This window comes from Hyaena hyaena, unplaced genomic scaffold, assembly GCF_003009895.1.
Source record: "Hyaena hyaena isolate Hyena2069 unplaced genomic scaffold, ASM300989v1 scaffold_1235, whole genome shotgun sequence".
NCBI classification, from domain to species: Eukaryota; Metazoa; Chordata; class Mammalia; order Carnivora; family Hyaenidae; genus Hyaena; species Hyaena hyaena.
In genome coordinates, this window is record NW_024081865.1 from 158,434 (window position 1) to 185,245 (window position 26,812).

The following is a 26,812-nucleotide window of genomic DNA, read 5'->3' on the forward strand; positions in this document are numbered from 1 at the left end:
CATCAGTGATGAGTTACTGACAAACTTAGAATGTCCAGATTTTTGCCTTATTTAGAGAGATTGAAATTGATGTCAGGATTTACAAAGTGAACCCATCCATGTTTACTTTTCAAGGGAACAAAATAATACCAGGAGCTGGTCCAAAGCCACAGTTATTGTGAATAGATTAAATTCATAACTAAAGAGCAGAAAACAGGCAACTTAGGCGAACAGAATCGAGTCTGAATCAATGATCTTCAAGCTACTTTTTTCTTGAAACCATAAATGATTTTTTATATTCAATGCATTTTCAAGCATTGAAATAAATTTTAATCATTGATATAAGAGCAGCAAAGGATGTATTTGCCATAATACTTTAAATTGCTTGAATTTTGCCAGAGACTGAATCTGTGCAGGTCATCCCCGAAGGCAAGGCCCAGGGAAAAACTTGTGGGAAAAGACTGCAAGGCAGTCAGAAGAACCCCCTGAAGAATTCTTCTTCTCTGCTTAGTCTGTACCTTTTACCATCACTTCTGCTGTGAGTCTATTCTAGGGTTAATATGAAACCAGAATCGCCCAAAGTTCCCCTTCTTCCTCCAAAATGAAATGTTCCTAAATATCATGTCTGCCCCCTCAGTCAGATGTCGTCTATAGAATATTGTAACAATTAGCAAAATTGGAGGCAGTCCAGTATGCATGGGGTCTATAAGTGATCTAGAATTCATTTTCCTTGTATGGGTCTAATTGCCAGTAAGAATACATATTATGCCATAAGCAGAGACAAAAACAGGACTTAATAGTTGTGGAGGACTTTCTCAGAAAAGCATTAGAGAAATTTTTGCCTGCTGACCTCAAGCCCGTGAGGCAACTTATGGATTGTTCTGGCCAAAGAATGAGACCAGAAAATGCAGAGACCAAATTCTAGTTGATCCACATAAAATATTTCTGTACATCATCTATGATAAATGTTGACATTGTTCTTTTCTTAGTAAGGGGTTGTGAGAGTCTACTACCTATAACCGTGGGTACAAGTATATCTTGTTTTTGCATGCCCACTGAATTTAAACAATCAAAGGGCACTTTGTTGTCATGCATTCTGGTTATATGCTTCACTTATTTCCTGCATGTGTACTAAAGACTATGTAGAACGTTGTTATGACTACCTGGTTAAATTTTATCAATTTAAGTAGAAATCTTCTGCTGTAAAATCACTGTTTCTAAGAACATTTAGAAATATTAAATCCCATGACTGTTTTCAAAAAATGTAACTTGTTTAAGCATGATTGTTTAAATTTGCTATATAAAAACCCTAAGCTAAAAAATAAATGTGAGCGGTTCACCCGAAAAGGCTGGCTCCGTGTCTTCTTCACCAACCCCAACCCTCACTCTCCAGCTCAACCCTGGCTTGCAGAGGCTGGACCCCTGCAGAATTTAACATCACTTCTAAATATATTGAATATAATAATTTGAAGTCTGCAACCATCTTTTGAAAGAATAAATAAACTCTCCTTAAATAGTCATACATTTTGTATGATTTTGATCTTGAACTTCGATTTCAATTTCACGTCTCTAAAAAATTTTTATAATATTTTTACACATATGCTTATATACATATTTTAAAAACAAATGTATTGTGAATATTAATATTTAAATTACTTATAATTTACACACACATAGAAAAATTTTACTATGCTGATAAAGCTTTATTCTGGCTGATGGTAGTGTTTCACTTATTAGAGGTTCACCACTGACCACAATAACATTATAACATTATAGATTACAACTTTTGAAAATGTTTACCATAAAAGTAAAATTTATTACAATTGCAGTTAATTAAGATGTATGGCAGGGTTATAAAGCTTGTATGAGGATATTATAATTATCTCCTTGCTTAATGCACCTGAGATTTTTAGAGTATAGGGTAATGCACCTTATTGAAATGCAAGAAATGTGCCTGTTCCTGTGAAAATGACAGAAGCATAATTGTGAAGGAGGCAGTTCGAATAGGTAATGTAGTTGTCAAGCAGGTCACACTAGGAAACCGTATATACAGAGGTAAAGGATCTGGGAAATTATTCCTTTAAAACAACCCGTGCATGTGTTTTTGACTTGCTTTTCTGTGATGCCAAAGGTACATGTGACATAGGATAAAGACCACTGCTTTATATAATCTGTATGATCTATATGATCTTCAGTTCATTGATGTGGTCATGCCAGTTCACATTAGAGAAACACATGGTCATGGAAGGGGAACTCCAAGAACACAAATGTTAATGAATTGATTAGAATCTTGTAGGCAGGGAAATAGATTATTACACTCTCAATTCATATTCAAGAGGCCTCAGGTTTCCATTAGGAAGACCCTCCATGTTCACTCCTTCCTGAATTCAGGTGTAAGCATAACATGAACATATCCTCTGAGAATACCCTCTAATTATGTAAATTCATTTCTAAGAATTGACTAGGGAATATGGGAAATCATAATTTACTAAGACACTCCAGTGCCATTTAACAAAGAACTGCCTTTGGTCACTATGGTTAAATTTTTATAGCAATTTATTAAGTTTCACAATTAAAGAGAAAGCTGTTAAATACTCCACGGTTAATTACACTCCATGGTTAATAAATAGTAACTGGCCACTTTGATGAAAGGTTTTCATATGCATGCCTCTAATTAAAAGATCCTTAAGTTGGTTTGTCTTGCTTATTTATTTATTAATTTAATATATTTTAATTTCCTGGATTGTGTAATTGATTAGAGAGCTTATACTAATGTTATGTACATTTCTGAAAACACAGAAAGTGAACACAAAACTGGGCTTGTATAAATGTTGAATGCACTTTGAATTAAGAATCCTTGGCTTGCCCAACAGACTACTAAAAACATAGAGATATTGTTCTCCAAATCACACTTCTTATTCATGTAAGCATTATTCATGGGAATCATTATAGTCTTCTAATATGTTCTTCCTTATGCTTTATAGATAATCCATTTTAAAAACATGTTTTTCGTACTCAGATAGCCAGACCCTCATTGGTCATACTGAATGAAAATCATTCCCTAGAAAATCAATTTTACTTACGCACAGAACCAATGCCAAAAACTCTAACAACAAGGCTATTCAGTCGGTAGTCTTGTAACTTAATTAACTCAAGGAGATTTCATAGAGTGAACACAATCACTTTTGTAAGTAGCGTACAGAAAACGAGTCTAAATAGAAATTCTACTTTTCCCTCAAGAATATGTTCTTTAGACTCTTCTAGCAGTATCTTACCTACAATCTTCCAATTCCTTTGAAATTATATTCTATATTATCATTCTTTAAAAAGAGCATAAAACATTTAAGATTTAAACTCATTGTAATTTACTTAAAGTAAAAAAGAAGACACTATTTGGAAAAATATTACTTTTCTCAATGCAAACAAAACCTATCAGCTGATTTCAAAATAAAATCAAAATATTAATTTCAGCTTTAAGCTCTGTTATTTTTGGGTGCCTGGGTGGCTAGTCGAGTTTGTGAGTTAGAGCCCCACTTCTGGCTCAGTGCTAACAGCTCAGAGCCTGGAGCCTGCTGTGGATTCTGTGTCTCATTCACTCTCTGCCCCTCCCCCACTTGTGCTAAGTCTCTCCCTGTCTCTCAAAAATAAATAAATACATAAATACATAAATAAATAAAATAAAAATAAACTCTATTATTTTATTTACAATTATTTTTAGGAATTTTTGCATAACCTTATAGATTTAGATTTTTAGATAATCTTATAGAATTTTGTCATTAAAATATTGACTGATACAAAGATATAGTTGAAATAATAAAATTATTAAAATTTTATCATTAGCTTAAGTATTTAACTTTAGGAGAATAAACAGAATTTTAAAAATGACAATAATAGGCTTTACCTTACCTGCTGTGATCTTTTATTTCTCTAAATATGACATATTTTTTTAATTACTTGTAGTTTTAATAGATTAGAAATATACAGTATGGTTTTTTTTCATTTCTGTTTTCTTAACCCACTCAGTCTTTATTTATGGCTTTATTTCCTTTTTATTATGAACCAGACTCTCCAAATACTGTAAATCAAGTAAGTGTATGAGCACAATTTTTAATAAATGATGAAATGGATGGAACAATTTGCTTGGGATTTTTGGATACAGGCCCCCAAACGTTGGTAGAGTAGTAGACCTCATTCCATTATAACTGGAAGAAAGAAGCAGATAGTTTCTGGTTGGTGGGGCTAAGGTAGAAGCAGTTGCAAAATGACTTAAGTTTTGTGACATTAGAGCAAGAAAGACTCGGAAGAAATCTGCAGAATCAAATTTCTTGACATTTAACATCAATAAGAGCCAACATCCTACAAGAAAGAAAACATAAGGAAGTAATTCAGAGTTAGACTCATTAGATCAATGAATTTTAATCAGATGATGAATTACTTTGGAGCAAGATTTCCTACAACGTAATCAAGGTATAAAAAGTAAGGAGATTATATAAAAAGTAGGTTAAGTGCTTAAATTGATCTCAGGGAAAGAGTATAAACACAACCCATTGACAGAGTATAGACTTTGAGAACCCTATGGTAAGAATGACTATCAGTGGGGTTGCCCTACTTTCCCTCTTGTTTGTGACAAAAATGGCTTAGATGTCTTTAACTCTGTATCTCTTGCAATGTTCACAATTATTAGTCAAATTCCAGTCCACAAAAAGAAACCCACAAAAAAAGAAAGAGAAATTGGAGAAAATGTAGTAAGTTGAATTCTTAGAGTTTAGAAATCAGTTTATTTTCTAGTGTAAATGTCTTTTCATATTAAAGGTCTTTATACACACAGAAGACCAAATGAAAATCCAATGCAAGCACTATTTTTTTAAAAAGAAATTTACAAATTAGAGCCTAACATTGTCTACATGATTTTAAAATATTTAATCTACTAATTTGCTTATGATTTTAACTTCAATGGTGTAAGAGATTATGACATTTTAAACAATTTTACAACCTTACAAATAGACATGCTTTTAGTTTAATTTCTTGACTTTGCTATGATTGTTCGGGTAACTGATAGGCTGGTTGGTGAGATAATACAAAAGAGTTGAATAGGAAATTCAGACTCACAGCGATTACAGATGTAACCAGAGCCAAATCTTACCTGTGATTTAAAGGATGCAGTCCACCAAAAATGCAAGGCAAACAGTCTTCCTTCGGAAAAGTCTGAGATTATCAATGCAGCTTGTCATATAAGCTCATCCTTGGATATAATAATAATTAAGAAAAATTTCTTGTATTTACTAAGAGATTGTGAATCAGCACCTTTAGAAGAGAGGCAAATGGGTAGTGGGTTCTGGGCTTCAGGTTAACATCTTCCTTCTAAAGTTTTGTTTTGTTTGTTTCTTTATATGACACTGATTACTAATTCTTCAAGATGTTTGAATAACATTAATAAATTCAATAAAATTATCTTATAAATATTTATAAATTTATATATGCAATTAAAACATTTTATGAAAATTAATTAATTAAATTTTAAAGAAAGATTTATGACTTTCTGCATCCAAAGGCTATTTATTCAAATGTGCCATACAATATCATAAATAATCTCTCTATTCTTGTGGAGCTAACACACAGAATGGAGGGAGGAGGAAACAATAAAAAAATAAACAAATGAATTATAATTGGCAATTACTTTGGAAAATATTAGGCATTATGAATAGTATCAGAAGTTTGGACTGCAGTTGACAATAAAGTTACCTTATCATCTTAATTAATATTTCAAAGACTTTTAAGTGAAGACCTGAAGGAGTGTAGGTTTTGATTGTATGAAAATCTAGTGGCAGAACATTATACTAGGACAACAGACCATGACGAGATCTTAAGGCAAGACCATACCTGGTGTATTCACATTGGTCTTGTGGCAGGAGCAGAGTGAATGAAAGTAAAACACAGATACTATTATAAAGGTAATAGGCCACCAGATCATTTCAAACATGCAAATAAATTGCCATGGAAATCCAGGTTGCTTGGTTTGAAAAGATAGAGATTTCACTGCTAACTATTTGCTCCAAGGATGAGGGATGGTTGGGACTCAGCATAGTAGGAGTTTTTGTCCTAGGAAACGTCTTCATCTTTTTCCTGTGCAATGTCAGATCCCTTATCATACACTTGATCTGTTAGAGGACAGAAGACCAACTGAATTGAATTCCTATCATTCTTTTTAAAAATTATTTCCAAGAAATAAGGGTTTTTGACTCACTTAAGTATCTAATGTCTATAATAGAGGTTCCTATTTAAAAGAAGATAGGGAATGTCCATTTACATTTTGTTATAGTATATTTTAAATTTTTTCTATTTTTTAATATGAAAGTCAGGTGTATTTCTACATTCCACAGCAAATATATATATATTTTTAATTTTATATTCAAGTTAGTTAACATACAGTCTTGGCTTCAGGAGTAGAAACCAGTGATTCATTTCTTACATATGACACATAGTGCTCATCCTGAAAAGTGCTCTCCCTAATGCCCATCACATATTTAACCCACCCTCCACCCACACTCACCCTCTAGCAACCCTCAATTTGTTCTCTGTATTTAAGAGTCCATTATGGTTTGCCTCCATCTCTGTTTTTATCTTATTTTTCCTTCCCTTTCCCTATGTTCATCTGTTGAGTTTCTCAAATGTAATTTTGGGTAAAAGTATATATTTGTCTTTCTCTGACTGACTTATTTCGCTTAGCAAAATATCCTCCATTTCCATCTATGTTGTCACAAATGGCTAGGCTTCATTCTTTTTCATCTCTGAGTAGTATTCCTATATATATATATATATATATACTACCTCTTAATCCATTCATCAGTTGATGGACATTTGAACTCTTTCCATAATTTAGCTATTGTTGATAGTGCTGCTATAAACTTTGGAGTGCATGTGCCCCATCAAATCAGCATTTTTGTATTCTATAGATAAATTCCTAGTGGTATCTCATTGTGGTTTTGACTTGTATTTCCCTAATAATGAAGGATGTTGAGCACCTTTTCATGTGTTTATTTGCCATCTGGATGTCTTCTCTGTAGAAGTGTCTATTCATGTCTTCTACAAAGAAGACATATTGGAAATGGAACCCAGCTTCATACGGCATCTTTATGAGGCCCTACCACAACTGCATAAGTATCAAAAGTAAACAAGATACCGGGGTTAGTAATGGGGAAAGAAAAGTGAGATGCCCAGGACACAAAATTTAAGGAGGCATTTACTTTCACTCTAAACTTATATTATTTTGTTATATTTTCTGATTTAGAAATAAGTACCATCACCTCACAGAGAGGAAAATTAGAAATATTGCCCAAGATACATTCCTATTATTCCCCAATCTACTGAATAATGATGTTTAAATATTCAAATTTTGTGATCTCATTCATAAATGCACCCTTCTCTAAATCCACAGTATTTCAGTATGATTATTTCTTGTCTAGACTATATTGTCATCTCTTAATTTATCCTCCCGTATCCAAATCATTCTTCTAAAATTAACTATCCTCACTTCTACCTACTGAACTGATCTTTCTAAAATTCAAAACTAGTCCTTCTGGTCCTATCTTTAAAAAGATCCTTTTTGCCCAGCCAAGAAATAAAGTTCACATCATTATCTACTCCTGTTTACTCTACCACCTTATGCCTCTCAGTCTATCTGGGCAGTTCCCAAATGCACTATGCTATTTTGTAAATCTATGTCTTTGTTTTTATAGTAGACATTTTCCTACCACTCAGTTTCTTTCGCAAAGAACCCACTAATGTCTCAGAACTGAGGTTAAGCATCATTTACTCTATGAGGATTTTCCTTACCTTCCCTAAGTGCCACTCAAACTCTATTCATTCCATAGCCTATTCAGAAGTCTACCATGGCATGTTTCATCACACATATTCTAAAATTCAAAACTTCTTGTGAGTTAGCACATAACTATTCTTTCTCTTTATTCACAGTTTTGATTAAAAAAACATTTAAAATATAGTAGTTTTTCAGTACATGTATGTTGGATAATTGAATACATATACTATAATGCAATAAAATATAAGCTATTAAAAGTAAACCATTCCATTTATACAAAGTTTAAGTCATTCATCACTCTCTCAGAATTTCCTAGAACCACCTGATGCAAGCTTTGACTTTTTTTAAGAAAAAATGTTTATTTATTCCTGAGAGAGAGAGAGAATGCATGCACACACGAGCATGAGCAGGGAAGAGGCAGAGAGAGAGGGAGACAGAAGATCCAAAGCAGGCTCTGCATGGACAGCAGAGAGTCAAATGCAGGACTTGAACTCACTAACTGTGAGGTTATGACCTGCACTGAAGTTGCCCACTTAATCGACTGAGCCACCCAGACACCCTGCTGGCCTTTTAAAGTTGTGAGTAGATGAATATGCCGTATTAATACAAATTCTTCCTTTCTGAAAATTGTTCTTTTAGCACCCTCAAATTAACCTCTCACTCCAGGCGCAGAAGTTCTCCTTACTCTGAAGAATTGCCTTCTAGGATAGTATGGAAATCTCAGATCGAAAATCAACTCTGCGCATGACTCAGCTAGGGTGTAGGCTAACAGTTTTCCCAAAGAGAGCTGTAAACCTAGCTCCCAAGATAGGTTCGAAGACTTATCAGAATTGTTTTCTTTTCTCTTCCCCTCTTCTGTGTCTACATAAATTCTACAGAGAGCATCAGTTCAACTAAAATTATAACTTCTAAATTATACATAATTTCATAATTTCAGCCGAGAGTGGAAATTACAGAGAATGATGGCTTTTTATATGCACAGCCTGCCCTACTCCAATTCAGTCACTCTACATTTCAGTAGCATGTGTCTAAAACAATCAAAACTGTGTGTATGTGACTAGAATTTACTATTGAACAACTTACAGTCCAATTAACCTGAAACATTTAATTATATAGATGTAACAGTTTCTCTATCTCAAGGTAATCGGGAATAAATGGTGAGCTGTTCTCAGAAATGACAATGATACTATTTTAACTCAACAAAAATGACATTTTTCTCAGTTTAACATTGCTCTCTTATCTATAATTAACATCTGTAACAGATATTCCTTGGAGAAATACAGTATTTAGTTATAATCCAAATGATTAAACATCAACTCATATTACACAGATAGAGATAAACACACACAAAGTGAAAGGTAAAGCCTAGAGTCTGACTACACCAAGTTGAACTGGCCCTGTTCTGGCAGATTTGGAACATTAACAAGGAAGCAGACAAAAAGGGGTTTGAAACACACTTAAAAAATTTTATAAGGAAATATACGCTGTGTTTGGCAAAGGCATGTATTTCTGTTTGACAGAAGCCTGCTGAATATAGTTGGTAGTAAGGTGCAAGTCTGAACTTAGAGGAAGCCAGCTTCATGAAAGACTATTTTTAGGTGAAACATACATGGGCTTGGTTCAAGTACAAGAACATGAAGGAGATATGAAAAAGAAGCAAAGAATGATTGAGGGTATAGAGTAGAATAATGAAATTAAAAAGATAAGACATGTTGGCTGAAAGTTGATGGTAAACCTAAAAAAGGAATAAAAAGGTGAAGATTAAAAGGAACAAATTTTCTGAGCGGTGATTACCCAATGTGAACCCCATTCCCTCATGCATATGTATACATCAAATGATAAAAATCTCCTCTGTTTTTCTCCTATCTACAGAGGAAGGCATTCAAATAATTAAGATTAAGATTTCTACCAGTGAGAGTATGGCAGAAGTACAGAGAAGCTTCATCTACACAAATATCTAGATTCAATGGAAGGGGTTTATACCTCTCTCTTTGTTGACTACTTTGCATTAGACTCTACAAGAGGGAGGATGATTCAATGCCCTGCCTGAATCAGGAGAGTTTTACAGGCAGAGAATATCATGAAATGAGAAGCAGAATGTATAGAGACACTACTTTCCTTTTTTTATTTTTATTTTTTTTAATGTTTATTTATTTTTGAGAGAGACACAGAATGTGAGCAGGGGAAGGTCAGAGAGAAAGGGAGACACAGAATCCAAAGCAGGCTCCAGGTCTGAGCTGTCACCACAGAGCCCAACACGGGGCTTGAACCCACAAACTGTGAGACCATGTCCTAAGCAGAAGTTGGCTGCTTAGCCGACTGAGCCATCCAGGTGCCCCACTACTTTCCTCTTTAAACTTGGTGTACTTTGGGGACAACTGAATGGTTCAGATGGTTAAGCATCAGACTTCAGCTCAGGTCATGATCTCACAGCTTATGAGTTCAAGCCCCGTGTCAGCTTCTGGGGTGAAGGCTCAGAGCCTGGAGCCTGCTTCAGATTCTGTGTCTCCCTCTCTCTCTGCCCCTCCCCCACTCATGCTCTGTCTCTCTCTCTCTCTCAAAAATAAATATTTAAAAACTTTTAATTTAATTTTTACAGCATCATCTACTTCTCAAGAGAAGTAAATCATTTTTAAAAATAAAAATATTAAAATTTTTAAGCTTTTGTGGTCTTCCTTCCTTTCCTCAATGCAAATTTGTACTATAAAAGAATAGTCCATTCCTGATAACTAATTTTAAAAGAACTTTCACAGAAAAAGTAGACATAAAATTTAATGGAGAAAATGTACTTAAAATTTGTCTATACTTTCTTAGTGGATACATGTTACAAAATAGAAAAAATCACCACCTTCTTTTAATATAAAAAAATACTGGAAAAATCGAGGAGAAGTGATTTTCAAGGAAAAATTAGACCTGCTTTTTCATAATACATGCATAGATTTTACTTTGGCACTATATATTCACAATGTTAAGATAAAATAAGATACAGTTCTTATTTTAAGAAAGAATAAAAGAGTGAACTGTTAAAAATGGCTTTCTGTCTGAATCAAGAAGTTTGCATTAAAGGTATGAGATATAGGTGTTTCTAAATCATATGAGTTGTTTAGTTGGAACCATTTTCTCCTGGATGTATTTTTTAAACATGATAAGAATTTATATTAAAACAAGTTGTGAAGAATCTTGTGTAAACATCCCTAAGGGATTGAAATACCATTAACTTACCATACACTGAAATTATAGTGTAAAATGAATAAATGATAAAATATTATATATTTTAAAATTTTTTAATGTTTTATTTTATTTTTGGAGAGACAGAGACAAAGCAAGAGCAGGGGAGGGGCAAAGAGAGAGAGAGAGACATGGAATCAGAAGCAGGCTCCAGGCTTTGAGCTGTCAGGACAGAGCCTGACACAGAGCTTTAACTCACAAATGCAAGATCATGACTTGAACCAAAGTTGGATGCTCAACTGACTGAGTCATTCAGGTGCCCCAAAATATTATATTTTGACTCTGAAATATGTCAGATGAAAATGCACAGAGGAATGATATAGTATTTTGACAAAGAAGAACGGCATAGTATTTATTTAAATGACACCTGGTACATACGAAGTTAGCAAAATTATTAAAAGTCAGATGAGATAGAGCTTGATCAATCTTCAACTTAAAACTTGTTTAAACAGAAAATTATACTCAAACATTTACCAATTAAGATACAAATGTCATTTTGAATAATCACCCCTATACCTCTAAATTAATTACTTTAAAAACTGTATTATATAAAATGAATTTTAGCTTATAGTATAATTAGGTGGAATAAAGTGACAAATTAAATATATTTCAGGTATAAATAATAATATTTAATAGAGATATTTTATTTTTCATTTAAAAATACATTATATCAATTGTCAAAAAAGTAAACTTGCTGGATAATATTTTAGTTTTTCATTTCATTTTTCCTCTGCAGACAAAACCATAGGCTTAAAAGTTCCTCAAACTTGTAAAATTAACAGGAGTATTGGGATTTGGAAAGGATGATTTACTGAATGATCTCAGAACAATTTGTAATCCATATTTTAAAAAGTGTAGTTTAGGGATGCTAAGCAGCTCAGTCATTTGAGTGTCTGTCTCTTAATTTTGGCTCAGGTCATGATCCCAGGATCAGGGGATCGAGCCCTGTGTTAGGCTCAGTGCTGAGCATAGAGCCAGCTTAAGATTCTCTCTCTCTCCCTCTACTCCTCTCTCCTGTTTATGTTTTCTCTATAAGTTAAAAAAAAAAGTAATTTAACATTATTCCACCTCACATACAGAGGCCAAATATACGTATATTAAGAACTTAAGCAAATGAGGCAACATTATAAAACATTTAGGTCATGCATTTATGACCTGAGAAAAGAAAAGCCTAAAAAACAGAAAAAAAGGGAACTCTTAAAGACACAAAAAGTAGGCAGAAAATCGGGAAAGATACAAAAAGCAGAAACCTTAAAATAAAAGATTGGCACATTTTACTAAGAATTCAATTCATCAGAATTCACAATGCAGAAACTGAAAAGATAGAAGGATGTATATCTTTTCACGGATAAAGCTTTTCACCCCAGAATATAAAGAATTACTACTAGATAGGGGATTAAGGACTGCACTTGTGATCAGCACCAGGTAACGTACTGAATTACTAAATCACTATACTGTACACTTGAAACTATGTAACACTGTATGTTAACTAACTGAAATTAAAATAAAAATGTAAAATAAAATTTAAAAAAAGAATTACTGGTAAATAATAATATAAAGATAGCCAGCCAAATAGAAAAAAATAGACAAAATTTTTAAGCAGTCATATTTGGGAAGAGGGAATCTGAAGGGCAAACAATCTTCTGGAAATATGCTAAAGATATCAATACAGAACATGGAAACTAAAAGCCAATAAACCGCAGGGTCCTGTGAAACAAAATGTTTAAGTTCTGATAACGTCAGAGGTTGACAAAGATTAGAGTAATAAAATCTTCTGAATTGCTGGAGAAAAAATAAATTTTATAAACAGACTGGAAAATAATTGATTACTATTTTGTAAATCTGAATATTTGCATGAGAAACAGATTCTACTGTTAAACATCTACCCAAGAGACCCTTGGGCAAGTTAATCTGAAGTCATTTCAATGAGTATACAATGGTAGTGTTTATTATGGCAAAACTTGGAATTAAATTAAATGTCTAACAAGAGAATGGAAAATAATCTTTTATCTACTTGAATACATAAAAGATCTATCTATCTAGGTATCTATCTATCTATCCATCTATCTACCTATCTATCCATCATCTACCTATCTTTCATTTGATAACATTCAAAGGCATATAAAGTTCAAGACTATATAGTTTAAGATTACATATGTATGTGTCATAGGTTTTTTTTGAATGTTTTTAAAATCTATTTTTGATAGAGAGTTGAGAGAATGGCAGAGGGAGAGAGTCAGAGAATCCCAACCAGGCTCCACACTGTCAGTGCAGAACCTGATGCAGGGCTCAATCTCACAAACCTAAGATCATGACCCTGAGCTGAAATCAAGAGTCAGAAGCTTAACTGACTGAGCCACCATAGTGCTTAACCACCCCTATATGTGGCAGATTTTAAAAATCAATTGAGAAGCACCTGGATGGCTCATTAGATTGAACATTTGACACTTGATTTCAGCTCAGGTCATGATAACAGGGTTGTGAGATCGAGTCTTGCATGGATTCTCTCTCTCTCTTCCTCTGCTCCACTCTCCTGCTCATGCTCTCTCTCTGTCTCGAAATACATAATACATACATACGTACATACATACACACATACAAAAAAGCAGTTGAATAATTAACATAAAATTGCTACCTCTTGAGTAACAGTAAGATGGTATCAGGATCATAGATGGTTTCAATTCATCAAAATTTTCTCTGTGTCTGTATTCACCAGTGTTTATTTTATTGCCACTCTTTATCCAACATTAAGTATAAATATCCTTTTGTATGTATCCAATATTTAGTTAAAGAAAAACAACTGTGAAATCAAAAGGCTTTAAATAAAAATGGGACATTACAGTGCATGGTGCAGAGATATGATCACTGTATCTATCTGCCTCTCTATCTATCTACCTACCTACCTACTTACCTACCTACCTATAATCTATCATCTGTTTATCTATAATCTATCTAAATAATTTTAATGTGCCAAAGTAGGCAATTACTGTTACTTCACCTAAATTTCAATCAATAAAAAAACCATTACAAGCTAGACAGACTTAATAAATATAAGAACAAATCAAGTGAAACATTTTTACAAATTTAGGATTTTCTATATCTTTCTGGTGTCTCACTTTTGAAAATTAAAATTCATGATTTAATTTTTTAAAAAGCAAACATCCTAGGCAAAGGCAAATATAAATCTGTATGTGTCACTAAACCCGTACTTTGAATGCTTTAGGATATCATTTCCTGAGAGAAATATTTTATTTATATTACATAGTCATTCTATAAATATTTATTGAATTTTTGCTTTGTACCAGGTACTTGTGATTTAACAATGAGCAACCATCCCAAATATCCTTAAGCCATTATATTGTAAAATTCACACTAATAATGCAATGGACAGTTTCATTGAAGTGTGGTTTGGTCATGCAAAGAGAGAAATTTAATTTTCTTGTAGAGTAAAAAAAAGAGATTTGGAAATTCAGTTAATTCTATCTACTAGAAATAATTTCTAAACCAATTAATAAGTTAGAAGCAGTATTTAACTAGAGGAAAAGTCAAGGGAGGACCATTTGAAATTCAGTTTGCCTACAGAATGAGGGTGAAGGGGGCAGTTGCAAAAAGTGATGCTGAAGAAGTAGGGTTAATTACTGTAAGATTTAGATAGCCACCATAGTGTATTTGGATATTTTCCTGAAGGCAGTAGGGATTTTTTGTAGTTCTTTCTTTACACAATAGAGGTTTATGATCAAATTTGGCTTATAAATCACATTGTACATGTAGAGCACAGACAGAAGAGTGAATACAGAAGTAGTAGGTATGAGACTATTACCATAACCCAAGCACTCTTATGGCAAACAAAGACAATGGGAGTAGCCAGGACAAGGAACTGGTAGATTAGCAGGAAGCCTTGAATTTACAGAACTTGGGGATTATGTGGATGTGGGGATGGTGAGCAAGAGAAAGTCATCCAAAATGTTGTCTTTCTGGCTTGAGTAGAGTGGATGACTGTGGTTACATTCACTCTTTCGGGATGTACATTACAGGAAAAATAAAAATCAGAAGTTTCACAGGTAGGACATAGAGATGTTAGAAATAGATCAGCAATAGAGGCCTGGATTCAAAAACAGACAGTAGGAATATTGACGTCATAAATGGGTGGGATTAAGGAAGGACTCCAAGACAAAGACATACTGTAAAAGAGGGTTCATAGATGTGGCAAAAAGAGTATTTCGAAGGGAGATGGACAATGATAGCAATTCTTTTAAAGAGTCAAGCAAGGTAGGGATTTTGAAATCCCGTCATAATGAAGTTGATCGTAGAGAGAGACATTTTAGTAAAAGGAATGAAGTATGAAGTCAAATAACAATATATTACGAAGTGATTAAAAATGATTTAGTGGCTTTAGTCACCTCGCACTCCAATTTAGACTATAAAGGAGTGAATACTTCTTTTGCATTAGAGGGGATTTAGGAGTTGTGGAAGTTTCTTCTATGAGACCTGTGCAGTTTGAATGCAAATTTTAAGGTTCCATGTGAGAAGGAGAATTTGAAGATAGATGGCAACTGGTGATCTATAGAAAGAGATCTCTGTGAAGTCTTCATAGGACAAAGTCCTTAGTGTAGATAAACACCTGGTCTCTAAATATAAATAAAAATAAATGAGGAAATAATTGATATGGATTATATTTTAACTTCTACCTCTCTGCCTCTCTGTCGCTCTCTAATATATATATTAGAGTGCATACAAATTTGTGCATACATCACAACTATCTGATTTCAGAATATTTTGTTTACCACAGCAAAAATGCTACAGTCATTAGTAGTGACTTTTGATTTCTCCCCTTCACATAGCAAGCCCATGACCAACACTACTCTACTTTTTGTCTCTATGAATTTGCCTATTCTGAGCATTTCATATAAATATTTTATGTCTGACTTTTTTCACTTGGCATCATGTTGTCAAGGTTCATCTATGTTGTGGCATGTATCAGTACCTCATTTCTTATGGCCTATGCTGGTTTGCTAGAGCTCCTATGACAAAGTGCCACAGACTGGATGGCTTAAAGAAAAGAAACGAATTTTCTCACAATTCTGGAGACTGGAAGTCCAAATCAATGCATCAGCAGAATTGTTTTCTCCTGAGGTGTCTCTCCTTGGCTTCCAGATAGCCATCGTCTTTATGTGTTCACATGGTATTTTCTCTGCACATTCTTGCAAGGAAACTTCCTCTTCTTGTAAGGACATAAGGGCCCACATGACTGGTTTAATTTTAACTCAGTTATCTCTTTAAAGACCTTACCACCAAATACAGTCACATTTCTGAGGTAGTGGGTAGGACTTCAAGACGGGAGGGGTACAATTCGTCCTCTAACGTGGTTGATTAATATGTTTTTCTAGGGCACCTGGGTGGCTCAGCTGGTTAAGCAACCAACTCTCAGTGTTGGCTCAGGTCATGATCTCATGGTTTGTAGGTTTGAGATCCACATCGGGCTGACAGTGAAGAGCCCCTTTGGGATTCTCTCTCTCTCTCTGACTCTCTCTCAGAATAAATAAACTTTAAAACATAAAAACTATAATGTTTTCTGAATAAACCATATTTGCTTATCCTTCCATCTAGTGCATGAGGGATGGTTTCCATTCCTTGGGTATTATAATTACTGTTGCTCAGAACATCTTTGGGCAAATTTATGCATTACATTTTTTGTCACTTCATATCTGGATAAAAATTATTTCTTGCTGTTCTAGGTCTTAATAGATGCCTGGATAAGAGAATGTTAAAACTCTCATATAGTGTTTTGGTTTTTATTTTCATTACACTCAAATCTTTTAGAGAACCAAATTATATTTTGTCAAAATATCACATTTTAAACACATTTAAAATGTGCCTTTGAGATAATTCAGGAGAAAATAAAGTTTTAAAATGTGGCAATGATCACATATAGGAATTTTGAGTTCATAGAAAGTGACTTCATAAATTATCTGTAAGCTTTGTTACTAGTCTCCATGCAGAATCTTTTTCACTTAGTTATTGTCATTTTCATTTTATTTTAGATGGTTATATTTAATTTAATTTATGTGATATGTTTAAGTGACCTGCATGAAAATGTTGTAGGACTCTTAACACTATTTATAATAAGCTACCACAATGTTAAGTGCCTATTAGCAGCTTAATAGCTACTTTAATGATATAGTGACATTTTTAAAAAGTAAAATTATCAGTTAATGTCAAAACGAGAACATTTTCAAATATAATTTAGAGAGATAGTGGGTTTAGTTTTTACTTTGAAAAGATAATAGTGTATTAACTTTTGAATTCCTTGTATTTATCTAACATGTACCAGATATATTAATCTCCAGTAGGTCACATCAGAAAGGTGGATTATGTAAAATTCAAAGACATTTTTCAAATTAATTTATAAATACAAAATAAGAAAAAAAAAGTATTGGAAATTCTATTAAGGTAATTACCTGAAAAACTGAAGCCCAATCAATTCCTGTTATTTATTTTTTTATTATTCAAGAAATAAATCTATATTTGTTCATATTATAACCATTTTATAAATTATAAGTATTACTATATAGATATGGTAATTTAGATTGCTAGCTCACTATTTAGTTTTTCTTTCCGTTATTTGAGAAAATTTAACTACAACCTTATATATTTGACAAAGATTACTTTGTCTCCTAACAGACAACTTAAATAATTAGGAACCAAAATATAGGGACAGAGCAGTATTTAAAAACTCAACAAATATGTGAAAATGGCAGAGTTATATACAAGGTGTACTTGGGGCATAAGAGTGCATGTACAATGAGCATCTAGGTCAGGGAATATAGAGAATGCTAACCAAGTAGAGTGCACTTAAGATAGGTTCTTGCAACTAGCATGGACTAGGCACAATGGAAAAATGTTTGGTTATGTGAAAATTATAAATATATTCTGGAAATAGAGAAAGCATTTGGATAATTGCAGTAAGTTCAAGTTGTGCCAGAGCTAGGGCATGTTGAAAAGTGGTGGGAGATGAAGCAGCCAAAGACATTAAGCAGAACTCATGAAAGGTTATGTCAAGCTAAAGGGTATACATTTAATCCTAAATGAGAATAATCAGATGATTTTCAATGGGAAGTGTCATAATGCAATATGTATTTTTTTCTTGACTTATATATCTTTCCATCTGTCCAACCATAACTCCATTCACTTATCTTTCCATTCATCCATTGACTTACCTACTTATGAATCTGTGACCAAATGTCTCCCCCAAAGCACACACATGGTGAAGAAGAATATGACATAAAATGTCCAGTTGAGAACAAAAAAGTAGGGACAACTTTGGAAAATAAATGATGGAGTTACTATTTGATAAGAGAGGGAGTTGGCTTTTCTGTGGTTTCCTCTAGAATGGTGAAATAATACCACTAGGTAGGTCTTCAGGCAATCTTTGTCTCTGATATTTGTAACTCTTTTCAATGACACCAAATGTATGACACTTGTAGAAGTATTATCTATTAACAAAAAGAAAAGAAGTTTGCTATTAACTAATTCCAAATGCAGAAGAAGAGAGGGAGAGCCATTTCTGTTTTTCATTCTTTTCATTGGATTTGTCTTCAATAAACATCCGACTCTAACGAGGGTCTGATAGTGCCTTTCTGTGGTATTCATCCCATTTGCTTTCCTCGGCTGCATTGTCACTTTTAAACAGGAGAAAAGAAGCAAACTTTTACCTTGCGTTGTCTTAAGATAGCCTTAAATAAATGATTGAGAAGTTCCAAGAACATTAGTAATATCACTGCAATCAGATAATGCAAGATTTATATACTACTCTGTGTAATAGTCAGAATGATGTATTACATGAGTACTGTAATTGAAGGGCATAAATATAGAGTTCTGGGAATGAGTTTAATTTGATCACATAATTTTAAATGATGCACATTAATAATTAATGTATTATGCTCAAATATAACTTGAGTTACATAAATTCCCACAGAAATGCCATACTAAATGATCATATTAGCATTACCTTAATAAATATCAAATAAATTATTGTCAGACCAATTACTTTGAAAGCATTCATGATTTATAAATACTGCATAGAGTATGTCAATAATTAATAAATATTTTTAAATAACTGCTTCTTGGTACGGTAGAGTGTTTGCACAGAAGACCACAATAATTTCTCTTTTACCTTTGTAATGTAACTTTACAGATTCTCCCAAGGAAGATTCAGAGTATATTTCTTCAGTCCTTGAAACTGGGCTGGATTTGTGACTTGTTTTGTCCAATGTAATGCTGAAAATTGACTCCAGAAATTTCTGGGACTTGGATATTTGCTCTTACCTTCTTGGAATATTTTCCTGAAATAAAAAGGAAGATTTTTATTCTCATATACTGGAAGCTGAAAAGTCTGATGGAGCAAATGCCAATTGCCAGCAGAGCTAGTGGAATGATATCTGACCACCCGGCCACAGTTGAGTCACAGGAGAGACAAACAGAAGTGCTCAGCTGAGCCAAAGTTAATTGCTAAAAATCATGAGCAAATGATAGGGTTGTTGCTTTAAGCCTCTAAATTTTAAGGTGGTTTCATATTCATCAATATAAACATAAGGACCTATGTAGGAGTACAAATAATCATTTTCCATATTCATCTTTAGTTTTCACAACCAACATAAATAATTCAGATTTAAAGAAAAATAAATCACACAAAAAATCAGATAATACAAAAAAGTATTTTTAAATTTTTATTATTTTTAATGTTTATTTATTTTGAGAGAGAGAGACAGAGACAGAGCATGAACAGGGGAGGAGCACAGAGAGAGGGAGACAAAGAATCCGAAGCAGAATCCAGGTTCTAAGCTGTCAGCAAACAGCCCGACACGGGGCTCGAACTTGCAAACTGCAAGATCATGACCTGAACCAAAGTCGGATGCTTAGCCAACTGAGCCACTCAGTTGCCCCTACAATAAACTATTTGGACCAGGGACTGATTTTTGGGAGCATTACTATTTGCTCAGGATATTACTAAACGTGTTTTATATATATGCTATATAAGACCACATAACATAGACATATACATATTATTATATATAATATGGAAAGCTACATTTAATTTACTTACACAGAGAGGAAGACACAAAAAACATGAACCAATGTCACAAAACCAGAATTGAAATATAAGCCCAATTGTGTTTGATTTCAGAGGATACCCTTTTCTCAGTAAAGCATAGTATAAATTCAATCACACTTTTTCTTTGTGTAGTCTTATATAAAATTATTTCCCACTCAGTTAATCCATAGATACTGTGCAATGATAGAAAAAATATATATTGGTCTGTGTTTCTTGGGGCAGAGATCTTAAAACCCTAATAATGTCCTAAGTAATAAAAGTACTAGGACTAGGTTTTGTTCTCAGAACTGATCTTTATTCCTAGTTCCTGACACAGTTCCTGAATTCCTTGGCATTTCCTGGGTGATAGAAGTGTTTTCTGTTCCAATGAGGAGACTCTTGATGGGCTCCTGGGTAGCTCCAGGGTGGGGACTGGTCACCAGACACATTAAGCCATGATTAGAAGCTTTGAACTTCAGCCCTACCACCTCCCCTCAGCCCATCTTCTAGGATGGAGAGAAGGGCTGGAGACCGAGTTCATGATTGATCACGCCAGATACAGTTTTGGGGTGATGGAGGGTTATTGAGGTCTGAGTTCACAGCCAAGAAGGAATTCTTGAAGATGTCTTTCTGGCAAGAAGGTGATTGTATTAAAGCATAGGGACAGGACCCATGGACGGGAAGAGCTGCACTGGGGTTGTAGGAGGTGACCATTTTATGGATTTGGGGAGATAAAGCCTAGAGAGAGTTTCCAAAGAGATTTTACATGCTAAAGACTTACTGGATGCCTAGCTGTTGTTAAGCTAAAATTGTTTTTCCCTCTAGCAAGGCATTAACATTAAGATAGGAAATGTCTGCTGGACTTTGGGCTATGATGGGATTGGACTTTTCTGGTAAACTGATGGAGTCTCTTAGCAGTTTAACCATTTGTTTTATGTCCTTTCTTGTTTTTGGGTAGCCAAGAGTGCCCAAAGAATATCATATATGTCCCACCTGGGAGAGGGGGATGCTGTTAGGCTGCACTTTGACCTCAGCTTGCCCCATGCTCCCTCATCAATTCCTTATGTGATGAAGCCTTCATAAAAGTCTCAGAAGTACAAGGTTCAGAGAGCTTCTGTCATTGTGAACACAGCCACCAGTAGGGTGGCCTTCTGTATCTGGTCATCTGGCTCTTCACTGTATCCATGGTCATATTCTCTATTATATAATAAACTGATAAAAGTGTTTCTCTGGATCTGTGAGTTGTTCTAGGAAATGATCGCATTCAAGGAAAGGGGGTCATGAGAACTTCCAATCTACAGCTAAACTGAAGTTGTGAGTAACTTGGGGACTTACTCACAGGGAAAAATGTGTTATAAGATGGCTGACAGGATTGATAAGGAAATTCCTGTCCCTGATCAAAGACCCCCTCTTCCGGGTTTTGCTTCCCACCTGCTTGTCACAAGCATTAACAAGGGATACAGAAGTAACAGACTATAAATTGTTCCCTCTGATGATGCTCTGGGCTCAGACCTCTGGAGAATGATCTCCTCTGAGTCCACCGGTGTTAAAGAAACCTCCTTCCTTCCAAGATATCCGAGTGCCACTTGGTTCTTCTGCCCAGTGATCCAGACCAGATTCTGTAACATTTTGTTCTCTGACCAGGAAACCCAACCACGCTGGTCCATTGTTGCCACCAGTTTGGGAAAATGGCGAGGCAGTAATGGAATGAGGAATCGCAAAGGAGAAGGTGTGCCCTGCCTGAATTTCAGTAGTCTCCAGCTCGGTTGCCTTGGGCCGGCCCCTCTCTGCAGTTCCCGCCAGACTCGAGGAGACTTGGCAGGTGAGGATCTGGAAACATTGGAAACCGGTAAAGCCTAGGCCCTAAATCTGTCCTGTCTTGCCCACCCATAGTGGTGGAAGGGGGAGCTGATCACTCCCCAGAGACCCCAATGGTCTCATCTGTAGTAATTCTATGGGAGGGAATGTAATAACTTCTGGTGTGTATGTGAATGTGAATGTGCGACTCAGTCTGGCTTGCCTGCCGAGTTCGATTCTCTGGCTCCACGGGTGGGCACTCTTAAGGTCCCCAAAAGCCCATGTAGCCTGAGTAGGCCCATCTGTGATTCTGTGGTGAACAGCATAAAGTCTATGGCAGCATTGGAATAGTTTCTGATGGTAAATCACAAAGCTGAGACTGCTACAGCTAAACCTCACTTAAGTTCCTTTGAGACACGGCCAGATAGGCATCTAACTTGTCTCTTCACTAGTGGGGCCACCCCACCCCTTTGTCTGTCTTTGCAACACTACCTCACAGGAACATTATGGGGTTGGGACTGTGAAAAGGGGTTTTTGGGAGACTATGGAATGAAGATCACACCCAGCAATTAAGGCCCTTATGTGAGTTAGAATGGCCCACTTTTGGTTTAGGATGGCTCTCAGAGGGAACCTTAGGTGTCCCAACTGTCCACCCCATCTGGCATGTTGTTGCCAGAGACCCGATTACCCTGATCAGTTCCTCTCCTCACCAAGATATACTCTCAAAACTGGGGGCCCAAGTAACCTTTGAGCCAATGGGATGTGCCAGCCACCAACTGGATCCAAATGGAGGCTATTCTCTGCCCAAGCCCAACCAAGAGGCCCACTTGAATTCAGCACTGCCTTCCCCACTTTGTGGGCTGAGGTTAACCCCCCTGGTCTTGCCCACAACGGAGCCTCCATCATTGTAGAGTTAATCCCAGGAGCTCGACTGCAGAGACAGTGACAATATCACCTCCCACAAGAGGCAAGGGCAGGCATCCCAAAGAAGAGGCATTATGGTTGAATGCCAGTCACCTTGGAATACCCCTCTCTTGTCAGTTAAGAGGCCAGGAGGAGGGTATTCACCAATTCAAGCCTTGTACCCAGTGGTCCCTAACCCATACTCCCTCCTCAGCCAGATCCCAGGCTCCGCCAGCTGGTTTACCTGCCTAGACTTAAAGGATGCCTTCTTCTGCCTCTGCCTGGCCCCCCAGCACCAACCCTTGTTTGTTTTTGAATGGACAGAACCAGACACAGGGCATTAAAAAAACTCGCCTGCCCTCTTTGGGGAGGCACGCGCAGGCTTTCCAAGGGAGGCCACACACAGCACTCTTCTCCAGTATGTGGATGACCTCCTCTTTGCCAGGAATATCAGAGAGAATTCTACAGAGGGCACAAAGGCCTTCCTCCAACTCCTGTCTGACTCAGGGTATCAGGTCTCAAGGCACAGATCTGCCAACAAGACCAATACTTAGGCTTCCTCTTCACCCAAGGAAAGAGAGAACCAGGGCCAGATTGAGAACCCCCTGCCTGGACAGAGGAGGGCAAAGTCACCTTCCTAGAGATAAAGACCACCTTGGGGAAAGCACCAGCCCTTGGTCTGCTGGATATAGAAAATGCTTTTAATTTCTTTGTGCATGAGAAGAAAACAGTCGCCCCTTACACAGACCGTTGGCCTTGGCAACAGCCAGTAGCATACCTGTTGAAGAGGCTGTTTCCACTGGAGATAGGATAGCCACCGTGCCTCAGGGCACCAGTGGCCAAGTTCTGCTCATTAAAGAGGCAGATAAATTCATCTGGGACAAGAATTAACTGTCAAGGTCTCTCATGCTGTAGTGTTTCTCACGCCTCTCCAACTCTCACAATACCGGGGGCTTCTTTGCAAGAATCTATAGGTCATTCTTAAAACAGTGAGGACACTGAACCCTGCAGCTTTCCTACCTTCTGAGGAAGAGAACCAGATCATGACTGTTCTGAGGACACCTATAGAGTATTTGCAAGCCACCCATATCTGTGTGACCAGGCCTAGCAGAACCCGGACCTCACCTTGTTTAGTGATGGTAGCAGTTTCATTACAGAGGGCGCTCAAAAGACAGGGTATGCAGTGACATGCCTTGATCCAAGCCCTCACCATTAGCAAGAACAAGGAAGTCACCCGACTCCTTGTATAATTTTGCTACACATACATGGGGCAATCTACAAAGAGGAAATACTATGGGGCGTCTGGGTGGCTTAGTCGGTTAAGCGTCCGACTTTCACTTAGGTCATGATCTTGCGGTTCGTGGGTTCGAGCCCCGCATCGGGCTCTGTGCTGACTGCCAGCTCAGAGCCTGGAGCCTGTTTCAGTCTGTGACTCCCTCTCTCTCTGACCCTCCCCTGCTCACGCTGTCTCTCTCTCTCTCCTAGAAATAAATAAAAAAAAAACATTAAAAAAAAAATTCAAAGAGGAAATACTAAAGCTCCTGGGGGCTGTCTGGCTTCCAAAAGAAGTTACAGTTCTCCACTGCAAAGGACACCAGAAAGGAGACAACCCTACAGCAAGAGGAAATCATCTAGCAGACAAAGCAGCCAAGATAGCAGCTAATAAGGAGGTAGACATAGTTCCCTCCCTTATCTGCACTGTGACCCCCACCAGGAATTATAGAAGAAATTTTCCCCCATTTCGGCTTACCAGCCACAACCTGCAGCGATAACAGACCTGCATTCCTGCAGATTGCTTACAGGCCTCAAAGTTCAGGGAACGTAGAGCAGATGAATGGCACCCTCAAGGAAGCCTTAGCCAAGTTCTGTCAGAAATCAGTCCTCCCATGGCCAGACCTGTTGCCCCGGGTCCTCCTGCGTGTCTAATCCACACCAGAAACTCAAGATTTCTCCCCTTTTGAGAGGCCTCGATCTCTTTATGATCCCCTGTATGCCCCGTCTCACCAGGGACTTCAGTCTAAGTCAAAGACTGGAAAACAACCCTCTCAAACCACAGTGAACCGGACCCATACAGTGGGTCCACTACTCCAGAATCAAGAGGGCCAATCCTGAGGAGTCTCAAACTTCAAAGGCCAATCTTCAACCCTGCTCCAGCCACGCCTCAGAAGCTGGCTGGTCTTTGCACAGCGGAAGATTGAGTAGTCACCGGTCCAATAAGATAGACTGTCCTTCCTCTTTGCCATCGGATTGGCAGAGGTTGCCCCAGAAAGCTGGGGAAACAGTGAGAGGTTCCTGTTCGCACTTACCTTCCTCTTATGGATAAGATGTCCTGTTGGTATTGACTGCCTCTAATCTGGGCCCCATTTGTAAGAGTAGGGCACCTTCAGTGAAAGAATCTGAGTGGTTTAAAAGTTTAAATGTGGTGAAACCTCTTTCGGTCTGTCGGGTTGCCTGCCAATAAGGTTGTTAATGCCATTTTGGGGAAGTGTTTACACTGTTGTTTGAGCCTCGCACTTAAGAAAAGGAAAAAGAAACTGTGCTTAAATTAACCTTAAGCCTTAAGGTTCAGGCTAAAGGAGCAGTGTTGCTACCCATACTCCTGGGTAGAAATAGCCACAGGGATAGGGACTGGCATAGAAGGCCTAGGCTCTTCTGTGGGACTAACAACTGGCTGACTCCCTAGTGTCCCTACAGAGCCAAATAAGTCCTTTGACAGGAATTGCCCTCCAGACCAGATAGGCACTTGATCTCTTCACTGTCGAGAAAAGGGACACCTGCATCTTCTTTGGAAAAGAATGTTGTTAACCAGTCAGAAATAATCACAATCGGAGTCAGGGAACTAAGTGGAAAAAACCAGTCCGTAATAAATAAAGATGATGCCTTCTAATACAGACTATATCTGTTTAAAGGGCACCAAAGAGGGGGATGATAGGGAAAAATCTGTTATAAGACGGCCGACGGGACTGATAAGGAAATTCCCATCTCTGATCAAAGACCACCTCTTCTGGGTTCTGCTTCCCACCTGCTTGTCACAAGCATTAACGAGGGATGCAGAAGTAACAGACTATAAATTGTTCCCTCTGATGATGCTCTGGGCTCAGACCTCTGGAGAATGATCTCCTCAGAGCCCACTGGTGTTAAAGAAACCTTCTTCTTTCCAAGATCTCTGAGTGCCACTTGCTTCTTCCACCGGGTGAATCAGACCAGATTCCGTAAAAAATTGAGTTAAATTGTACTAATGGGGTTCTTGAGCAAACGGCTAAGAAAGAACTCTTGAGACGTCTTTGGTGCAAAAAGGTGATTTTACTATAAAGCACAGGGACAACACTCATGGGCAGAAAGAGCTGGGGTTGTGAGGAGTGACTGATTATATACTTTCAAGTTAGTGCGGGTTAGGAAGAGTGTAAGTCTCCAAGGAATTTGAAACCAAGACTTTCAGGACCTTGAGGGCCTAGCTATCGTTAAGATAAGGTTACTTTTAGTCTTTAATAAAACAGAAACACTAAGGAAGTAAGGCAGCCATGAGTTCCCAAGCAAGGTCACACTCTGAATGTTTCAGGAGTCTGACATTGGGCTGCAAGCTGTAAGGAGATTTAATTTCAGCTACATTTCTTTTGCTTTTGTTTCCCTCACAGTAGGACACCCTGCTGGTGTTTACAGAGAAAGGCTTGATGTGGGAAAAACACCCACATATCCGGTGTCAGGTGTATTGTGATGTGGTAGTAATGATAGGAAACAATAGATTCAATGAGGCAAAGAGGGAAAGTTAGGGCCTGAGGTACCTGGGCGGGGAAAAACACATATTTTGGAACAATGTTGGGAGTGTCTGACCACGGCATACTCCGTCTAGCTAAGGTTCCTCTTAAGAAAGTAACAGACCCATCTACTCCCCCTCAGGTTTCCCCTCAAGAATTTGACAAAAGACCAAAGTATGACCATAGAGCACCCCTCATACAATGGAAACAATCCAAACAGCAATGAACAACCCAGCAGCTAGA